The sequence below is a fragment of the Chelmon rostratus genome, chromosome 5, assembly GCF_017976325.1.
Source record: "Chelmon rostratus isolate fCheRos1 chromosome 5, fCheRos1.pri, whole genome shotgun sequence".
Classification (NCBI taxonomy): Eukaryota; Metazoa; Chordata; class Actinopteri; order Chaetodontiformes; family Chaetodontidae; genus Chelmon; species Chelmon rostratus.
This window is the reverse complement of record NC_055662.1, coordinates 1,991,794-2,015,318: the sequence shown is the minus strand read 5'-3', so window position 1 is coordinate 2,015,318 and position 23,525 is coordinate 1,991,794.

The following is a 23,525-nucleotide window of genomic DNA, read 5'->3' as shown; positions in this document are numbered from 1 at the left end:
ATGGAACATGAATCCAGAACTCCCAACTGAATGTGCTGCAGGAGTCAAACACTGTTGTGTTAATAACTGCTGTATTATATTGTCTTTGTGCACTGTATGAATCAACAGGCTACCTGCTCTACCCATTCTTCGTTAATGTGTTAAGATGCTGTTTGTGTTATATCCATGTCTTTGTGTTGTGTCCAATGCAGACGCTCAAGTCACAGTATTTTCTTTTTTTGTAATATTTTCCAGGGGAACAGCATTTCATTGTAGGAATCTTATTGCTGTGGTCTAAAGCAGACACATGAGTATTTATAGACACAAATAACATTGTTCTAGTGTCAGGAAGCAAAAATCAGGAAGAAAAAGGGAGCGTTTAATTTTTCAGATAATGTCAACCTGAATTGTAGCTAATTTAAAGGAATAATTCAACACTTTTGATAATTTCAAGAGCGAGATGATAAGATAAACAGTCAGTAACAGCAAGTACAGAGCTGGAGTCAGGAGACAAGTTTTTACACTTCTGTTAGTGTAAACTCTGCATGTGTTTGTAGGCTTAATCTGACACTTTGGACAGAGCTAAGATCCCAATTTACAGAGGCACACTCACATGAGACTGATATCCATCTTCTTGTCTGACTCTCAGAAGGAAAGGAAATAAGTGTATTTCCCAAATGTTGAACTATTTCTTACAGTTGTCATATCAATCAAAAAAAATGTCAAGCCACCATTTTTCATATTACATTATCTTATGGAGCTCATCCAGACAAGCCTGTATTCTGGCTTTGGGGTAATGTCACATTCTTACTTCAGGAAATCCCACCCACTTGCCTTTCTCTCTGCACTCACCAGTGCTGCTAACTTTATGAAACCATTTAACCAGGATGCTTTTACATATAACTAAAGGTGCTGATGTGATATGAATTAGTGACTGACGTACTGGACCAGTTTCATGGCAACAGAACAGTTTGTGAAAGGCAGTGACATGTAAGTCACAGCTGAATTTAATTTAGAGAGACACTGGTCATTACTGTTGAATGTAGTATTACATTTTAAAAGAGTAAAAAGTAGGATTTTGCTCATGTTCATGTTTTAGGTAGGGTTGTTGCTAATAACCAATGACAGTTTTTTTTCTTTCTAGTTCAACTGAACCAATATTGCTCACATGCCAAGACATGGCCAAAAGTATGTGGACACCATGTCTGCATAATTTTGTGCTGGGGCTGTTTTTCATTGTTAGATAACCATGTGCTTCCAGCTTTGTGACAACAGTTTGTGTTTGCCCCTTTCCTGCTTCCTTACCATGAAAATGCCCAGCAAAAGCCAGCCCCATAATTCTATGGTTTTCCCAGTTTAGTGTGAAGCTTTTGACTGGTCTGTACAGAGCTCTGATGTTAACACCTTTGAGATGAACTGGAACATCAGCTGAAAGCCAGATCTCATCACCCAACATCATGTGACTGAATGGTAGCAAATCCCAGAAGAGTGGAGGTTCTGTTACAGCAGAACCATGATCTAGAGGCAGTGGTTTTGGAATCAAATATTCAACAGTTAGATGTGTTAGATGTATAAGTCTGCACATACTTCTGAAGTGAAGTGTGTGGACATTATGAAGTATTATGAAGGTGTTAAGAGTTAAAAAATAAAGACATGTGATATGTCCTCATCTTCTCGGGACCAGGCCCTCTCAAGAAGCATCAGACCTGGACTCCAGTGGCAGTAAAATGAGACCCTTCTGAACTCGAGTATAATGTGGCCCTGGTCCAAGTCTGTTCCCAGGTCAGGTCTCAGTCCTCTGAGTTGACCCTGATGACCTCTTCTCTACACCAGCCCAAACTCACGCCCCATATGTGTATTGTTTGCACCTATTGCAGACAGCAATATGACTGTAAGTTAGGCTTACGTTTTAAGTCATGTTTATTCATGTGGACATGTGGTTTCCTTGTGAACACATGAATCAGATATGGTTTACAAGTGACAGACGATATAGAGCACATTCAAACCCGACCTCCCAGCCTATCGCAGCTTTTCTCAGTACGAGGATACAGTGTCGTCGTTCCTGTAGGGACTAATAGAGGTCAGAAATCACTTTTAAAACTGCAGGGAATGTATGGGTATGTGCATGATGAGATGATAGTATGTGCCTTCATGTTCTCCTGCATCCATGTTTTTATGTTACTTGTTCAGACAGATTAAAGCCTTTTTGTAGACTGCATTTTCGAAGGAGAGGTCAGTGACAGAAGCCTCACTGTGACAAATGTACAGGGACGAAGCTCTGCTCAAGTATTCATATGTTATTGAAAGCACTGTGGTATTGTACAGACAATATGATGACGTGGTGTGATTAAACAACAGGACATACGTAGGACAGATGAGTACACTAGCTATGTACAGAACGGTAGTGATTTTACACTGGAGCTGTTTTTACTAAAGCTGTGCCATGTACAGCGCGCTGTAGAGTAGTACATGAGGAGTTCTGTTCCAAAACATTATATATCCACCTTTGGAAATAATCATTCCCTGGAGTTTACACTCAGATGTCTAAATGTCTTACAGTTTACTGTTTCCGGGCTGCCAGTGATCACGAACTAGTCGCTGCTTTCTAAAGGCGAATTCCTCATTTTGGAACAAAACTCTTCATTTGTACTCAGAACACTATGAGGAAGATTTTATTTGTTTATAAAGTAAGATGTATACTTTCAATCCAAGTGGACAGTTATGCTGTAATTTTGTGTATATAGTGGGAAATTGGAATCAAAGTTGGAGGGTCTCAAATGTCTTAAACGACAAGGAAAAATAAAACACAAAGAAAATGAATGACCTGGATGGATGTTTTCATTTAGTAGAAACTCACCTATTTGTTTTTGTTTTTTAATGTATATTTTATTTTCAGTTTTTTTATTAGTATGCACACACACACCCACACACAGGCAAACACACACATATATATACACACATATATTATATGTGTGTGTATAATAATAATATAATAATAAAAGCATGCACAGCACAGTATTTTGGCTTTATTTCATTTTGGGGGGTGGTAATTAACACTGTTTGACAAAGATTACATTTTTTTAAGTTTTGATTTTAAGTTTTAAGTTTAAAAGGGAAGCTAGATGCCACTGATTTTATAATCATTCATGTAACAGTGACTCATGAAAAGAAAAGCTCCATCCATCAAGGATGGAGGGGATGAGTGACTATACAACACTGTTTGGGATTTTGGTGTTTGGGAACATATTTGCTCAAACTGAAATGTATCACTTCACCAGTCACAAGAAATATAGAAAGAAAAGAAGAAATATATGGATTATCAGCAATAGCTGCTTTCAGAAGCAGTTAACAAACAGACAAACAAACATTGATATCTGACTTAAAAACAGATTAGAAGAACTGTTGAACCCCCTTCACATTCTCCTTATTCCCCCTCCTTTTTATAAAACATCTTATTTTCCCACTTTGCACTGCTCACCATCGCCACCCCTGCCCCTCCCCACCTCCGTCCTTTCTTTGAAGCCTTAATGGTGCATTCCTTTGTGTCTCTGAGTGACTCCCACCCAGGCTGGCAGCTGGCTTGGTCAGTGCTTCTCCTCCCTAATGATTGAAAGTGAAACTGCAAAAGCATCCTCCTCCTCCGCTTCCTCCCTGATCCCACAGTGTGGGGAAGGAGGGGCCAGGAATGCTGGAATGAGACCCTGAGATCATCCCTCTATTCCAAGGCAAGTTTGAAAAGGGTGAGGAATTGTTCTCGATAGCTAAAAAAACACATACAGCCATTTTGGCAGTTTGCCTCAATGGAAATGCTCTGATTTCAATGAAAAACAAAAAACAAACAAACTAATCGATCTATATCTATATTTATTGTATATGTATATATATACTGTATATATGTGTGCGTGTGTGTATGTAGCACATGTAGTTTATATAAAATGGAAAGCCCTCTTTCTTATTAAACATGAATTACATAGTCCACAAATAAAATATACTTACTCATATTTGATTATTTTTATCTTTTAATTTATAACCTGTGTGCTAATTTTCAATGAAATATGAAACAAAAATAATTAACTGCATTATATTAACATAAATAATATGTTATGTTATGAAATATGAACATATGAATTATATAAAGATAAAAAGCAAACACCTTTCAACTGTAGTTGTAAACAAAATAACATCTGCACACTAAACTGTGTTGTCATGGCTTTCATCCATAGACTCTCTGTACTGTTTAACATGATGGTTGCATAGGTAGTTAAAGACTGTAATATAGTTTTCAAAATACGGTTTCCTGGTCTGTGTCAGACTGTTCACAGAAGTAGCCTCTCTTTTAGCTACGAGTTCCCCTTTTGTCTTGCCTGGTTGGACTCCTTGGTCCATTATTCTCACTATACATGCTGCTGATACACAACTGTACATCTGTGCTGAACCAAATGACGCTGCAGCTATAGACTCCATTAATGTCTTTTGACAATAAATACATGGATGAGCAATAATTTCCTGAGGTTGATCAGTGTAATTTACTGGCCTCCTGAAGAAAATACTGACAGACTTCATCTCATTTAAAAGTCTGCAGCTATTAACCAGAACCAAGACGAGAGAGCACATCAGTCCAGTTTTAGCCTCTCTGCACTGGCTTCCTGTAACATTCAGAATTGTTTTAAGGTCTTCCTCCTTGTATACAAAGCTCTTAATGGGGTAGGACCAAGCTATATTGCTAAATCCCTTGTTCACTATTTGCCTTCAAGAAGGCAGAAGAAGCTGCGATCATCTGCTGCTGGTTTATTGGAGGTTCCCAGCAACAGCCCAGCCTTTGTCAATTATGTTGCAAAGCTCGCCGGCTCACTTAATTTCTCTCAAAAGAAATCTAAAACCTTATCTCTTCACTTTAGCCTTAAACTAGCCTTGACTTTCCTGATATAGGAAACTTTTGTGCTTTGCCTCACAGTTATGCACTGCTGTACTTCATAAAGCGGGGGTCTGCCCCCCAGACCGAGACTAGAAGATGGCTCCATAGGGGAGGATCTTGATAGCTGAAGGCTCTGGCTCCCATTCTGCTTTTGGAGACTTTAGGAACCATAAGTAAGCCTGCATTCTGGGAACGCAGTTTTCTAGTCCAGTTATAGGCTGTTATGAGCTCTTTAAGATTTGATAGTGCTTTCTTTCTTAGAAGGGCAATAGAGTCAAGTATCATATTATGCAGGGAGTCTGCAGCACTGAATATATTATAACTGCGTTTAGGTTTAGGATTGATTATACACTTGAGTGAAAAAAATGGCTGCAACTCCTCTCTTGAGTTTCCATGGTGCAGAGCCACACTTCCAATTGACCAAGCCTTGTCTCCAACACAGCAAATAAACTACATTCATTATATTTACAGCAGGAGAGTGAGAGAGAGAAGCCATCACTAACTGCTAAGCTAAGGTAGCTAGCAGAACAGACAAGTGTGTACACAACAATGGGATTAATGAGGAAGCTGCTAAAAGAGAGAGTTATGAGTGCTTGAGCAGAACAAATATAAGTTAAGATGTGTAGTGTGTAATTAGCCACTGTAAAGAGGAATAAAGGAATTTTAACACAGACAAGCTGCAGAAGTTACATCATCACTCGCACAGCAACCGGAAATGAGACAACACACTTACCTCAGCATGCCAGCCTGTCAGCAGAACTCCATTGTTGTCTAAAAACCCATCACAAGTACGCTCATACTCCCGCTCCTCATATTACTGATGGTATAATCCAGGTTTAAAATCATTCTCAGACCAGTTTACAGTTTCCTGTCACCACTCTAAAATGTCAGCCATGGCCACATGTCCTTCAGACGAAATGACATCTATTGACATTTTGCTATACAAATAAACTTCATTATAGTCACTCCCTCCCTGGCGCTCTCCCTTCCTGACCCCCCCCTCAGCAGCGTGCACCTCCTCCTCCACCCATCTGCCCCTCGCTCTCCCTGACTGGATGGCTGGCTGGCAAGTGACAGGACTGACAGACGAGGCCTGTTCCTGGGTTAGTATCATGTCGGCGGGGAGCGAAGCCTCCCGGCGGTGTCAGCCATCATGGTGCCAGCTCCAGGTCTAATGAGGGAGACTGCCGCCTCGGCATTCCCTCCCCGGTGTCAGGAATCGGCCGACAAATCAGCAGTGCATCACGGGCCCAGCACAAATGATATGTTGACAAATGCAGATATTTCACTTTTAATTGACACTAAGAGACAGAGATGATCCGGCTGCCAGGGCTTCTGAGGAGACAAGGACAAGACAAGATGGGAGAGAGATATGGAGAGGGAGAGAGAGAGCAGGAAGGGGGGAGGTGGGGTAAAACAGTGTTAGAGAAAAGAAGATAATGGAATAGGCCTTGGAAGATGTTTAATATTTGCGCAGGGTGTCATTTTTTCTGTGTGTTATGGTTGAGGGGGAGAAGAAAGGGGGGTTGAGATTAGAGGTGTGTATTTCTGAGACTTGTCAGTGCTGACAGCAGCCGTATTATATGGCAGCCTCACAGCCGACTGACTCCTCTAAACCCTGACAACATTGCCTATTCATTTAGCCAGGTGGGCTTTCTCTGTAAAGTCCCCGATCTCAACTCCGCCTGACAAAGGCTGGATAAGGGAACACTTGATATTCTACTATGTCTTTTGCTCTTATTGTCTGCTAGCTAATTCTTTTTTGTGGCTATAAAAACCTTTCTTTAATAAGTTAGACCACAAGAAATTTTCTATTGATGATTATGATAATGAAGCTTTTACTCATGATGTGTCATGCATTGTGCCCAGCCATGAGCCTACATGACACCACCAATTAATATAACTAGAATCAGCATTAACAACATTTATCCATTTTAATATATATGTACATATATAGATATGGTTATGTCAATGACATGAGTTTGGGTGTCCATCATGCAGCTTTTACAAGGCTGACAGAGACGTGGGAGTGAGCTAATAGCTAAGAAGCTGAAACCTCATTCAGAAGGAGAATGTGTGAGGGAGTTCCACGCTGCAGCTGCAGATGAAGGAAAAACCTGTTGTGGAAACTCGGTGTTAGTAAATGTCTGTGTGATTTGGCCTCCAGGGTGGACACCAAGAACCTCTCAGAGCTGAACCTCAAGCTCCAGCAGCTTCTCAGCTCTCTGCTTTCAAATGTTAAATCATATAAAGTTAACCCATAAGAACCTGGACCCATTCCTGCTTTTAGGAAAATTATGGGGGACATAAGACAGACTAAATGGACCACATAGAACACATTTCTGACATTTTTTTCAAAACACCACCCCCTACTGTCCAAGATCTCAAATGTTACATATGTGTCACATTGGGCTTGAGAACTCAGATTATTTCATGTTTTAGGAAAATTTGGATGTGTGACACCTGTGTCACCGTGGGTTCTTATGGGTTAAGTTAAAGCTGTAGCAAGTGCAACTTGAGAGAGGAAACACTGCGTATTCTCCTACTCTGCAAGAACTAACGCCTGCTATGACATCCGAATACTCCTTCAGGCATTTGGTGAGAGCTTTCAGTACATGAATGTGTCAATGCTCGTAATGAGCAATGGCCTAGCTACCATGTGTAAATTGGTGAATGCAGACTTGTGTTGTAAAGCGTTTTGAGTGTTCGGAAGACTAGAAAATATATATAAATACAGTCCATTTACCATGTATCATCTTCAGCGGGAGGTCTCAAAGTCTGACAAAGTGTGTAGTGATCCATTGATTTGATTTATTAAATATGTCGTACCCACTGCATTGTGGCATTGCGGCAGAGTGACAAAAATGGTAAGGTAAACAGCAAAATCATCATTATTTGTAGTGTAAGTATTCCTGATCACCCCCTTCACCCTCCTTTTGTCAGTTTGGTTGTCCAAGATGCTTAAAACTAAAACACATACTATTTAAGGGTTAGATCTTGATATACACAGCTGCTCTTAGTCTGCTTTGGCATTTTAATGCCCTTGTCTTTACCTACATAGCACTCCGCCTCAGGGATTCCTTGCTGCCGTTCTTTGTCACTGTTTAATAGTGGTTGTTTTCCATCATATTTAGAATGGTGGTATGAATCATCCGCGAATGCATAGGAAAGATGATTTTTATTTGAAGTGCAAAAGCAGTGATTCATCTCTGCTGTTGAGCGAATGCCACATTATAGCTGATGTAATCAAAACAGAGGCCAGCCTACAGCTTCTCCACAACCTGTGTTTGATGTGTAACATCCAGGCGTGAAACGTATGCTACAAGTTGGAGAAAAGCTCTGATTTTTTTTTAACCATGGGTCTTGTTTTCACAGGACTGCCCACCATTATAATTGCTCATGGCAAAACTGTGTCTCTTATTTTGAAAAAAGTTTGATATACAGGCTTTACAAAATAAGAAACTGTTGTGGACATCATTTTAAGATGGTTTGTAGATTTTCACATTTGTGATTTGTGAGGCTTTGTGCTCACGATGATGTAGTTTGTCAAGGTTCAGCAATAATTCAGCCATCCAGAAGAAGGTAACAAACCTCACTCTGGCCATGGAGAAAATGACTCCAGTATTTTTAGTATTGCACTTGTATAAAGTTTGGTGTCTCACAAGACAGATTTTAAAAAAAAGAAGAATGGTAAGAGAACAATAATGAAGTAGAAAAAAAATAAAGATGATGTATTTTTCTTCCACTCTTCCTTATTTCATACATTGTACAATATGTTTCCTCTTGTTGTTTTTTGTTAATAGCTTGTGAAAGTTGAGTGTGCGTTTTCTCTAATTTTACTTGCCTCTGGTACGTTTGGTCATCTTCTGATTGCCCCGTGGTGCAGTTCATGGTTATGGCCACTAGAGGGCAGACACAGGCTGCAGCTACGCCTGAGCACAGACAAGCAGAGGGAGAACATCCAAGTTTCAACGTGTTTATTTCACATCCTTGGGCTTTGCTCATCAGATCAGTTTAAATAACTAACCCTCCCAGCTCCCACTTCTCTCTCATGAATAAAGCTGTGGCCCTTAGTGGTGCCTGCAGTGTCTCTTGGCAACGCTAGACTGCTCTCTGAAGCTTAATACACTCACACAGACACACACATGAAAACTCACAAACACACACACACACACACGGCGCGGGTAATAGTTGCGGGTCACAACAGAAACATCATTAGATATCCAGCTGACAGCCCCTTTCTTGGATTCTAAATTGGACGATAGGGTGAGAGTGATACAGCACAGCCGAATAATGACTCAATTGCATATTGTCTGATCTGTTAAAAAAAACCCTGGTGTCTTCTCACCTTTAAGTGTCTACTGGAAGTGAAGACAGACAGACTTAAAGTATCGCAGGAATCAAGTTGAGTCTGGGCTGAATTGCTTGACTCAAGGGGGGGCTGAGGAGGGCCCGCTTTCTCACGGAAGTAAGAGTTTAAGTGAGGAGTAAGTTTCACACGAAGGCAACAGAGTATTTACTCTGCTGATGAATTTGTGGTTAATTGTGAGTGTTGGTGTGTATGACTATGTGGGGGGAATGTTAATGTGTACCCTTGGGTAGGCCTGATAGAGAGGGAGACGTCCCTCATTAAAGTAATTAGACCTGCAGGAGAGGATCCCCCGGCCCAGGAATAGATATGCACACCACATCCACATGCACACACCACACACTCACATACACACACAGCTGTGTGGACCTCTCACACTCTAAACACACATGCATGCACACACTGAATTGCACACATTTGTTCAAACACACACACACACACACACACACAAACACACCACTGAACATGATGCAGTTCTAATTTTAAAAATGTCACTTTGACTCAGACCCTTCCACACTGATCCCTCAATATGCACGAAACAGTATGTGAGATTTTTTGGAAAAGAGAAACAAACATTTAATTCATTGTATGAATACAGTATGTTTATATGACAGGATTATTCCAGTTAATTTAACTCGGCTCTGGTGTGCATGAGTTTTTGACGCAGCAGACTTTGTCACAGTAACATCACCATTTCCCCCAATCTCAATAATTAATTTAGTGAATACAATGTTATTACAACTGACATAAATAAAGCTAAAATGATGAAAAAATGTAAAACTGCAATTTTCCTTTAATGATATGGTTTAGCAGCAATCAATTAAAAAGGTTAAGTAATTCTCCCATTATGCTTCCTTTTATTTCCTGCTCTTCAGGATAAACAACTGTAGCAAAAATGCCATTTTTTAAAGGTTTTTTTTTAAAGCTTGGATTAAACTCTGTAGCACAGGAGACATAAAAACTACTAACAAACTCACACTTGTATGAAACATTTTTTGCCTTTGAGTTCATTAACAAGTCACTGGATTCAGCTATAAGTGGCATTTTTTAGTAATGTGTGACACAGACTGTTTTATGTGTAGTATTGTGATCATTGTGGTTACATTTACATTTGTCCAATAAATCACAGTCTTAGTTTTTGAATCTTTACTTTACTTTTGAGTATCACATGCTGAGAACATGAATTTAATTGGTATTTGGTTTAAGCCTACCACATATTTGTAGTATGGCTTGTGCACAACAGTGCAAATGGACCATGCAAGGGATGAAACCTGCTGTAACATCACACATTTCAGGTGGGGGAGCAAAATGCTACAAACTACTACAAAATGAGAAACTACAGATGAAAAACTCATTTATTGGTACAGCTGCTTGTTCTGATAATGCACAATAATCAAAAGAGCTGGGAAATTTGCCTTTTTCATGGAGGACTTTGAGGAAGTCTTTGAAGGGGCCAGTTTTCTGCAGTACACGTATGTTTAGTTTTGATATAAAGAGGCCATATTACGCTTTTTGGGTTTTCCCCTTTCCTTTTCTGCCTTAAATAGCTTCTTTGTGCATGTGCATGTCCGCAAACCTACAAAGCTAAAAGTGCACGCCAAAGGGAGTCACAGAAAACACTGCTCCTGAAATGCCTGAGACACCTTGTCAGCAGTCCAGCCTTTTCTTCCATTACTTGCCTACATCATTATATAACACCTCACCTCCTACAGCTCGGTGACCATCCTCTGCCTCGGCGACCGTGACGCCCGCCTCGCTGTCTGCTGTTGCTATACGAAGATGTGGAAGGTAACGTTATGAGCAAAGCAGCCAGTTTCTCCAGTGTTGGACCACCAACACAAAAGCCACCATCTGAGGATGTCAAGATTCAGTGGATTGCATTCATTTTTGATGGAAATGTGACATAAATGTCCTCACAGCAAGTGGAAAACTGAGTGTGCATTTTAACGTTGGCACGCTCTGCTACTACTAACGAGGGCCAGTAACAGCTCAAGGATGGATCGATGCTGGTTGTCCATGATCTGACTTCAAAATTGGAGGCAGCAAGTTTTGCCATGTGTTATGTTGTTTTACTGTTTATTTTATTGTTTAGCTCGTTTAACTTGGTGCTAGCATGTTGTACAGCTAATGTGGCTACTCCCACTGACTGAATTCTGTAATACTGAGTGACAGTCGAGAGAAACCGTGTGAATGTTAAGCCCCATTTAACGGCAACTAAATGAGAAGAGATTGGAGTAGTGTTTTTGTGTGTTTACGAAGCCTGTTCTGCACTGGGATCCTCGAGCTATGTGTGCATCTGTTGTTGCTGTATGTAAACGTTGCCCTGAATGTAACCGTATAGCTACGTGTGAAAAATAAATGGTCAAACTGTGGGAATTTCTTTGCTCGGCATCACTGTGTAATGTTGTACAGTCTGAGCAGCTAACTTGGACACTGGTAAGAAGCTGTGACCTTCTGGGCAGTGAGGCCTAATATGCCCATAACCTGTCTCAGCAGTACTAAAGTCTGTACAGTCGTCTCAGATGTAAATGCTAGCTCACAGCAGAAGTTTCCCTTCAGTCTGTCGGACAGTACTCACACAGCAGAGGGTCAACAGTTTTGGATGGGTGGCAGCAAGCTATTCAGTCGGACTGTGTTCATACCTGTGTTACAGACGAGATGGGGAGGTGAACATGGAAGCCTGGTACTGTTTGTCTGCACTGGAAACACAGGCAATCTGGGAGGGGGAGAACAACAGAGCTAATTAGTCAAGAGGAGCTGACATAGCTCAGCCAAGTGGCTCAGTGCCAGTCAGGGAGGGGGAGGCACTGGGTAGGGCAGGGACATCAGGGTTACACATTTATTGGTTTGCAGATGCTGGACCTTTTAATATCACATATTGTTCTGCTAATCATCAACTGCATTGCAGTTTACATTGTTACATGCATGAATGTGCGGCATTATTATTTCTGAGTGGTTTTATTATGGTTAAAGATGATCTCTTAATTTGAAAATGGTATGGAAATAGTCAGACGCAAATATCAGCACCTATCAGCCACCAGAAGCTGCAGCCAAGAGAGTCTAAGGAATAATCGAGGAAGGCCAGGCAGGACGGAACGGACAGGAACGAAGACAAAGAGGGCATCAATGAAGGAGGATTTAAGGCTTCAGCAACCTTCAGATAAACAACTTAGTACAACGACACCCAACAGCAACGTTTTTCATAACTGTTCTGAACTCCCAAAACCCAAAGGTGACTGTTATTCATGGAGGGATATTATAACCAGGTTGGAGAAATGAGAAAGAATGTCAGTCAAACATCAGTCAAAATGCATTGTCACCACAACAGGACATGTGCGTCTCATCTCCAGTGAAAGAGGAAGGGAGTGGCAGATCGTTGATTTCTACAACCAACATCAAGTACGACAGCGGCTCCTAATTCATGAAGGGTCTACATAGGTTTTTTTATCTAAGGGCTGAGGTGTTGTTATCCATGCCTTGAATTATATTACTTATCTACAAGCGCACACATTCAACAAAACAACATGACACTTAACTGAGTAGGAGAAAAGGTGCCATTTACCTGATCCTGGGCACATGTGTGGCTTCCCAACCCTGTTTCCGAGAAATTACTTTTATATGCTGCTAATTTGCACATGGTGATGGGGAAGGTTCAGGGCCTTGGTTAAACAGGTTAAAAAGGTCAACAGTGACAAGAAGCACAAGCCTTTATCAACATTTGACCTAAACCAGAATATTTCAGTTACCTTACCCACACTTCTTTTGTAGCCTAAAACTAATCATGCAACGTGAAGTCCAGTTTCCTGTGTTTGAGCACATTGTGCACCCACGCACACTTGTAAGTATGTGAGTACATTCAATCATGGTGTCACCAAAAATGTATTTGTAAGAAATATAATGAGTGAAACACAGTCTCGTCCAGATTGATACAGTGCAGTCCAGATAAAAAAAAAAAAAAACTGATCTGTCACCTCTATGGTTAACATCTGGTGAAAGTTTGACAACATAAAGTGTAAAGTTTGGTTAAAGTTGAGGAATTATTCTGTTCATGGTAAAAACAGTGTCGACTATTGGGAGGGGACACAATGTGAACTGTGATCTCTCGAGTCAAAGGCAGACACTTTGTACACTGCCACCTTAAATGGTTCTTCTATGTGATAATAATGCCACGCTATCACCTTCCACCTTTGCTTCTTTTCACACAGCCACTAAAGGTCATCTTCAAGGGATTACAGGTAATTTCATCATACATAGATTGTGAAATTGAAAAGTCTCACTATATTCCCTTCAGCACCCACTGTGGACTGTCCATCAGCTTGCACAGGTGTGAAGCACAAACCCAGATGAACAGTTTGTCTACAAAACTGCACAAGTTGTGCAGGTGAGTTCACTCATCACAACACAGTAGGTAACGTATGTGAAGAATAAACACTTGAAACTGCACATCTTCGTACCTGGTTTAACACGAGCTGTGTTACCACCCAGTGGAAAGGAGGTTCCCACTCTGTCAAATGATCCAAGCAGCACTTAATTTGAGGCATGCAGCAGCCTTTAAATAGACAGTTAGAGAGACTGACAGACAGCATGGCAGGGAGGAACAAGAACGTAGAAAGGAAGAAGTGGGAAATGAAAGCTTGTTTAATTAAGATGAAGCTGAAAGGGCCACTGTAGACCAGCCTGTCAGATAAGCCTGGTTTTCTGTTACTTGTAGCTGTTATTCACCTATGGAACATTTGCTTATGTAATGTTCTCCAGGTACTCGCTGTCTCACACAGTCAGTTAAAAACATGGCAGCTACCCAGCTGCACGGATGGGACGGTAGTAGCATCTTGACTGAGACACGTGAGGGATTATAAGAGGCCTTACACTTGCACTAATCAATATCTTTGTATAAACAATGGATGAAATTATGTGCAATGTGAAGGTTTCGCTCGTAGAAATGGACCCACTGGGAATTACTGCGAAATGCACTGTTCCAGGTAGCTGCAGGTAGTGGGGTTTGCAGTAGCAGACACAGCTGATGAAGAAAGTGGGACATCAAGCTAAAGAGGCAGAGATTCTTCCGGGGAGTTGGTTTAGTCCAAACCAGAGGTAAAATTAGTGCACACATACATGTCCCAAAATGAATGCTAATGTTGCTCCATCTCTGCTGGATGTGTACATACGACACTGTGTGCTAAAATGTTACCAACTTTGTATGGTGATATGTGACTATTGTGTTTGCATCTTGCTGTGCTGTCCCCAAGTGGCCAATACAGCTTTAACTAATCCTTCACTTCTGCCTTGTTTTTGCAGGAATCACAATGAAAACTGCTGACAGTGTGCTCTTCAAATTATCCTGGGCTATAACTAGACTGCAGCTATGTCCTAATTCCAAACTACATAATAATTTTATACACTATATACTACTAACTAATCCTACTATATTGTTTTAATAGTTAGTATGCAAAACATAACTATAATCAAGATTTTTACAAACAGAACTGAAAGGATCCAATTCTGTTTATAATTACTAATGTCAGAGTGAAATGCTTTTTGGGCGAGTGTGTGTCACATGATGAATGTGTCCAAAATCAACCACAGCCCAGCGTCATTCCTGGGGGCTTGGAGAGAAGGTCCTCCAATTCCTTTGTGGGAGAATAGTGTACTCAAAACTTGACCGCAGTAGTTAGGTTGTGGATGTGCCGCACGAGTTGCCAGCCATGCTGGCAGTTCTGTTAGGCTGTACTCAGGTGCAGCAGTACTTTGAGCCATATGCAATGCTAAAGTGTAATATTTACCATGTCCATGTCCATCTGAGCATATAAGCATGCTAATTAGTCCTAAGTACAAAGTACAGATTTGGCTGATGGGGATGTCATTAGTTTTGCAGGTACTGTATTTGTTCATGAAGTAAAGTACTGGACACTGGACATGGAAAATTACAATTCTGACTTGATATATGAAAAATCAGAGGATTCTTAAAGTTATTATTACAATTGATGCTGAGGAGGACTTGAATGTCTGAATCTAATTTAACGGCAATCCACCCAATAATTGTAGAGATATTTAATTTAAAATCCAAAATGTCAGCCTCATGTTGTGATATTTCAGTCTGGACAATATCCCAACATGTAAAAATATTTTATCATAAGTCTACTTTCCTAACACTCCCTTTGTCATCTGCTGAAGGAAAGTGTTAAAAAATTAAAAAGAGGTCGACTAATAGAATCTCTCCACGGTTAAACAACAACAGTGTTGATAAGAGTGAAAGAATCTGTTGAGCAGCTGAAAGAAATGGAGGTGGGCTCACAGTTCAGTGCAATAAATACAAAGAGGCCATGACTGTCTATAACAAAGCAATACATCTGGCAGGAAAGGATTATTTTTCCAAGATTATTACAGAGAATGCAGTACTTCTAAATTATGATTATCGACTATTGACCAACTACTCAACACTGCCCCCACCTGTCTGCATGTTTTTATTTTCATTCTGTCATTTTATGTGACGCACTTGGTAAATGAAAGGAGCAAATCTAGTTATTTATTATTATTACTAGTAGTAGTGATTGTATTTGTTTAATTTCTATTATCATTTTTATCATTATCGAAACAGCAAGTGTATTCTCTATATTTTCATCCATCACCCATCTTTGGACTAGGATTCATGCAGAGTGGGGCCTTAGCCCAGACCTCTTTACAGTAAAACGAATTTGCTTTGGAGAAAATGAAGTTTGTCAAATAATTAGGGAACCATTTTTTATAGAAATTTAATTTATGTATTTATTTAAGGCAAAAACCCTGCTCAACACTAAAATTATATATGGTGCTACACTCAAAACGTTCACTGCTTAAGCCCCAACAGAACGACCCGATGATGCCAATGGTGCTGTGTGCTTCTTCTTCTGCCTACACGAGGAGTCGCCAGCCACTTGTTTTCACCTGCCAGGAGCTTCGCTAGCATGCTGTAACACATGCTAAGTATCATGCTGTGCCCCTGCTCCCACAGGTGCCTTAAAGAAGCTACAGTGACAAGGACATGACCTCTCACAGGCAACAATTTAATGAAGCACCTGGCCAAGCCAGAAGCACCAGTTCTGGAAATTAAACCCGAGCGTCAGCAGTGGTTGATGAGTGCTTTGCTTTATATTGATTTTATGCACCAACAAACAGTTTGATAAGTTTGTTTGATAAGGAGATTCTGTCCAGTGTTCTCACATCGGGTGGAAACTTTTTATTTCACTGGGAAGGTAAAAATAGCTTTGGTTGGGCTGTTTTTTTTCTTCAACTAAGTGACTTCCTTTCCCAATTATTGTTCTGTCTCAACATTATTCCTATGATACAGTCCAATCTGGCAACACTGATCTTGATGATTTTCAAGCAGCAGACTCTGGTTGTGTCGTAGAAAATGGATAGAATGTCTGATCAGTAATTAACATGACTCCCAAACATAGCAGTGTGGAAGAATAAATTATATCTTTTAGCCCAGCACTGGGCTCAAAACCCATGTGGGTGCTTTTCACCAACGTCAGAAGCACTGCCTGATCCTCACCTGCTGTGGCAGATAAAGGAGTGGGCTCGGCACATATGAAAAGATTCATACATATTGAAACCACAGCAGGTCTGATCCCGCCCTCATTCATAATCCATATTCCTTAAGAGCCTCAAGAACAAAATACCTCTTAGTGCTCAGCTTTGACATTCATTACGATACATTCTCCCACTGTTGCTTAGTTTGGACCTGACTGAATGTAGAATAGGGTTTGAGGGAGTAAAGCTGTTTGGCCCAAATACAATGTGATTATACATGCAAGGCACAATGCATTTGGTACCAGGGAGGCTTTTTTCAGTGGGCAGATAGATAAGGTCAGACGACAACGGAGGGCAGGTTGTGCATAGAGGCACCACAGTTGCATTATCTGGTTCTGCTGCAACATGCAAAGTATGGCTGCTCTCCTACCTGGCATTAGCAGGATTATATATTAGAAAATGCTCTGCTTCCATTCATAACCCCCCCTCAAACTCAGCAATAGTGCAAATAATTCTGATTTCTCTCTGTGACTGATTCATTCAATATATCAGAGATTTGACCCACTGCCAGGTCATGGAAGCTTTTACTTTTTCTCTTGTCTGGTGGGTGTTTCCTGAAAACAACAACAAAAACAAAAATAACTAAACTAATCTAAAAGGACCTGGAATTGTCTGAAATTTACCCATCTCCATGATTTATTTTAAGATATTGATACCTTTCTATATCTATCCAGACTGATGGACCAAGACTATTGATGATCCCCAGATGGTAGATTGTTTATTAGTTTGTTTGACACTGCATGCATCTTTGGCCATTAACAGGGAACTCTAGAACTCAAAAATAAGAGACACAGCCCTGACATGTTATTCCCTAGTTCTTAGAAGTATTAATGTGTTTGCATACTTGTCTTTTTACACATGCAGCAGACACACAGCTACGCTACTGTTCAGTCCTCTCCTTTTCCTCTGGTTTGATCCCCACCAACTCCCGAGGAAAACATCTGGCGTTTTTGCTCCTGAACATCTGACTTGGTTCACCAGCTGGTCTATGGTGTCCTGTGATGTGGTGTTTTCACATTTCTCCGTCACTTTCCATCCCAGGCTGGTCTTCTGGGCTTGCTGTTGAAAACACTGCACACTTTTCATTCTGATGCATGTCGGCACTACTCTCTGACCAGGAGAAGGCTGGCATAGGCCACCATCAGACACTGGACATAACATAACTTACATGTCATGTATGTCTGTATGTATTCAACTGACTTGTTCAGATGGATATTTGATTGAAACATAGTTGAAAATTACCAAATGTCAGCATGCAAAAATGCCACACTAAGATGATGAACGTTGTAAAGATACCTGCTAAATATTAACATGTTGGCATTGTCATTGTGAGCATGTTAGCATGCTGACATTAGCATTTAGTGCAGCTTGACAGAGCTGCTAGCATGGCTGTAGACTCTTAGTCTTCTTAAAGGGCAGCATCAGTTTAGTCTATCAGCTAAATGTTCCAGTCTGCATCTTCTCCTCCAACTCTCTGTCTCTTCTCCTCTCATTACTGTCAGGATGGGGACTAACACATATCCCCAGCAGCTTCTTATGCAGTTGTATGTACAGTATGTCAGTATGTGTGTGTACTGTATACATGAAGCTATAATTGTGTGTGTGTGTGTGTGTGTGTGTGTGTGCACGTTTCTTCGTGTGAGTGATGGAGAGCTGATTAACAGAGTGGTGAGCAGCTGAAAAAAAAGCACATCCTGAAAAACACAACGCATGCAAATGCGTTTGTCACTCTGACAGTATGTCTCAATTAAGGCCCGAAAAGCCGAGCAGAGCCGGTCTGAGCTGCCAGCTTTAGTGACCCCCCACCCCCCCCAACACACATTACGTCCACACTCTTAAAGCGTAGCAAAGAACTGAAAAGAACAAAGGAGGAAGAGGGAAATTGAAGGGAAGGGGAAAGAGGAAGCCTTCAGCAGCGTGACAGCGGGGGAAATTCTTGAGAGGAGTCTGTACAATAAATTGACAACCGGAGAACCACAGCGTAATGATAAGACCGGCTGGAGCACACACACCACTGATGCCAGCGCTAGCCATAATGACAACAATAATGGCAAACAATAAACACTCAGATCCGACATCCCACCGCAGCCCCCCCACATGGCTGACTGCTACTGTGGCACAACTCTCTACTGGAGCCTGGTTTATTGTGCAGAAAACACCAGAGGAACTGAAAAACACACAGAATACACATATAATGTACATGCATGTATATAAAGGCAAACTGTGGACACACATTCACACTAAACACAACAAGTGCATAAGAACAAATATAATTAGACACACACACACACACACTCTGTACAGCAGCTAACAGCTGAACACATGTCCACACATATTGAACAACTCTGCACACACACTCATACACACAGACATAGACGCCCCCTAAAATTAATTTTCTGCTCACACACACACACACACACACATATATACACACAATTACACAGACAGAACATTCCACAATGAACACAGTTAAGAAATGTCACTGTGTGCAGCCGCGTACAACTCACACAAAATACACACTGAACAGGACACACACAAAATACAAACACATATATTTAATAGTGTGTAGCTGCACGCACAGAGACAGCGGCACTGTAGCAGGGAGCTGATGGCGAGGAGAGGCTGATGATGGCTGATGTGGCGGTGGCTGGCTGGGTAGCCGTTTAATTAATCTCAGGACAGACAGTGGCATCAGTGAGAAGGAGAGAGGGGAAGAGGAAGAGCGAGACAGAGTGCAAGAGAAAAATAAAGATAGAGACAGGAGCAGCGACAGCCACACAGAGCGGCTGTCTGTCTTTCTGTCAGCCCTCAGGACACATCAGAAGACACACTGCAGGAATCTCCAAAATCTGCACCACGCTGAATCTCAGAGGCCGGTCTCTGGCTCAGTCGAACAGTCCCGAGGCTCGCTTTATAGAATATGGAGGAACAGAGGTGTGGGTTGAAGTCTGAAGAGTGGCTGGATGGCTGTGCAATGACTTGGGGGTCCATGGAGACTTTCAAGAGGAGACCCTATCAACTTCATTTTTTTTTGTTGTTGTTTTTCTTGTTGCAGTTTGTGATGCTGGGCAGTATCATTTGATGTAAATATCATGTTTAATTGCATGTACCTCAGTCACAATGAATAAATAACATCTTATTAAACACAGCTCTGCACATATTCTCTGTCCACACAGTGGAACTGCTGTTTGTTCTCTGTGCTGAGCAATAAAAAGAAAATCATAAATTACTGAACAATCGTTAAGTAACATAATCATGAATCATGACTCATAATAATATTTATGTAACAGTAGTTAAGAACACCTTGGGGTACATGTTTGTGTTATATTTATATGTTAAATGGGCTCTCAAAATAATAATTATTTATTACTACATTTAACAACAGCATGGTTTCTGTGATTTGATCTAATCAGTTTTAGGGAAGAGAGGGAAGTTATTTTAACGAATGCTTGACTGATCAATCTGAATCTGACGACAGTCTGCTTCACCCTGCAGACTGTCGTCAGCAAGCCCAGGGGAGGCTCCATTAAAAGTACAATTTGTAAGATATTGCCAGAATTTTAGTTTACACCGTTCTAAAATGAACCTTATAAGCAGAATGTTAAGTAATAACAATTTTCAACCTTTCCAGTTTACGGCTCTCCTGCCGTAAATCACCTTGACATCATCTTCCCTGTCATTAACGTGGCCCGCTCCGGTCTCTGATGCTGTGCTCAGTCTCAACATGGCCTGTTCACAGGGAGGCTGCCGAGCACCAACGATCCCGCCGGGCTCCGAGCTCTCAGTTGGCACATGCTCCAGTCTGATAGGGCTGTTAGCTGCATGGCTAACTGAGCTAGCAGCAGCAAGTAGCTACAACCAAAGACAACTATAGGAAAAAGCAATATTAATAATAAGACTTATTTATAAAGCACTTTTTAAAACAATGTTACATAGTGCTTTACAAAAGAAAAAGAAAAAAAGACAAGACTGACAAAATGACTTAAACATGAATGAAAACAATATACTAAGTAAAACATATATCAAACATTTTCAAAAGCTTTCACAAAAAGAAGCTAGATTTAAAAGAAGCTAGAGACTTCCATAGTGTGGGGGAGTAGGGCTCCATGGATCTTACAGTGCTCTCTCCTTTCCTCTTCACACTACACACTCAACAAAACCATCACCATCACCAAGCTAGCAGCTAAAAAACAATTGAAGTTTAATTCAAACTATAGGCTTGCTGATGGATGGACAGAGAATATGATAATAAAGAATTTACTGGATGTAAATCATCCCATCTCCATCTCAGCTCTTTAAATAAATCACTTAGAGACAGATTATTGAAGAGCACTTGAAATAAGGCTAAAAATCAGGGAGCTAACTCCCGAAACTGTGTAAAAAAACTGTAAATTATTATTATTACTATTATTATTCCACCAGGCAACCACTTGCTTTAAAATATCAGAGCAACAAGGACTGTTTTAACATGTTCCAATAACAAGTGACTACAATCAGTTGGTCAGAATCAGATACCTGGTTGGAAGAGAAAGGCTGTGAACTTCTCTGCATTATATAAATGAAACATAAAAGGCAGATAAATTCAGCACAGTGACAGTTTTTTTAAGTATTACTTGAAGGACATTCACACACTCACACATTATGTGAGAGAAGCTATGAAAATGGATGGAGAGATGTTGCATGTTTCTGAGTCTCTTGGATGTGCTTGTGTTTGGCAGATTTGTTGCTTTTCCCTCCATGTGATACATGAAAATCTGTGTCATATTTTACTAAAATCATGACTTTGACAGATGTTCTTCATTAAGTACCAGTGAGCCTCCTCTCATTTGGTGGATGCTGTTGAGTGAATGACTCCTCATCAATAGATGGTACAGCTAAAGTTCTACATACTGACACCTGCTGTACCAGAGGGGAACCTAGTAAACACATCAAATAGGCAGTTATGCCCCCTTCATATAAGTGCATTCACTGGTATACTTGAATTACGTCTGCCACAAGCTGCTGATTTGACCACATTTATTCCACCATAACAGCAGAGCTCAGAAGTTTGAAACATAAACATGAGCAAAGAGTTTTATCATTTGCTAATCCTTTTTGACATAAACTCAATTGAAAACAACACAAAGACAATAGATTTAATGGTTTACATCATCGGCTTCATTAAACATCTGCTTATTCTGAATTTGATGCAGCAACATGTTTCAGACGAGTCGGGACAGGAGCAACTAAACACTGGGAAAGTTGTGGACTGCTCCAAAAACACCTGTTTGGATCATTCCACAGGTAAACAGGTTGATTGGTAACAGGTGATAGTATCATGATTGGGTATGAAAAGAGCATCCTGGAAAGGCTCAGTGGTTCAGAAGCCAGGCTGGAGCGAGATTCACCTCTTTGTGAACACATGATTGGATAAAGGAGATTAATACATGAGCTCAGGAACACTTTGTAAAATTATAATCAGTAAACACATTTGTCTGCAGTTGATTGACCTCTGTTTATTTACATTTCACACAGCATCCAGAGGTTTTGGGGAATTGGGGTTATATTTATATGATGCTTTAATGTCCTCGGTTATTGATTAATGTACTTAGTTATGTTTATGTTAGTGAGGACAATTTTCATTCTAGGCACAAGAATAAAAAAAAAAAATTAAATAAAGAAACTCTGAAGTGTACCACAGTGACAACGTTGTATCTTGTTTAGCATTTCAATCATTACAATCAGTTGAGCTTCAGGGATTTAAATACAAAACAAGTGCAGTATCAGTTCTGCAGTGTGTAGTCTATTAATCTGCATCCAGAAAAAAAAGACTACAGAACATTATGCAGTACAAAAATAGTGGTCCAGTTTAAATTGCATGTGACCAGTTTGTGATTGCACTGTACAGTGTGAGTGTGTGTGTGTGTGTGTGTGTGTGTGTGTGTGTGTGTGTCTGCGCCACATGTATGGGCCTGCACATGAATGAGGCTGTGCTTACCTGTATACGGTGGGTGTGTCTGTGGTCCCTTGGCATGGAGTGCCCAGTAACAGGGTTAATTAGGTGTAAAGGGAGGTGTGTGTGTGTGTGTGTGTGTTGAGTCTCCACAGCATCAGCTGCACCTGACTCGGCTGCCTGATTAAGCTGTGTAATCTCCTGCATGAAACAACAGCTGACCAGCTCCCTGGGGTGGTGTCCACACACTAACACACTCACACACACACCTGTGCTGGTGGCCATGACAGCAGGCACCTTACGTTCCCCAAGGAAGGTACTCTCTATCACACACCTGGTATCTACACCTCCCTTGTCTCAAAGGTGAAGCCTCACAATAGAAAAACAGTTGGACAAACCAGCAGTGTGTTTTTTTGCTTCCTGTAAGGGTTTTGGAATCACAGCTGTGATTGTGGGAAAATGAAAATTGATCCTCAAAATGTTCTGGAGATATTTGATCTAGTCTGAGTTCACAGCATCTCCTAATTTTTGCATGAAACAAGTATAATAAAATAAAATATCTGCAGCAATAACAACCTGTAACATCCCATTGTGTACACACTCACACACTCTAACCCTGTCTCCTACAAATTCTGCTTAGATACAACTTATTTGCATTCAAAATTATGTTTGTCTGCCAACATAATGGCTGCTTGGATTATATTCACAGTCAAAGTTAGTTTGACTCTACATTTTCAGTAACCCACTGGAGTCGCAGAGAG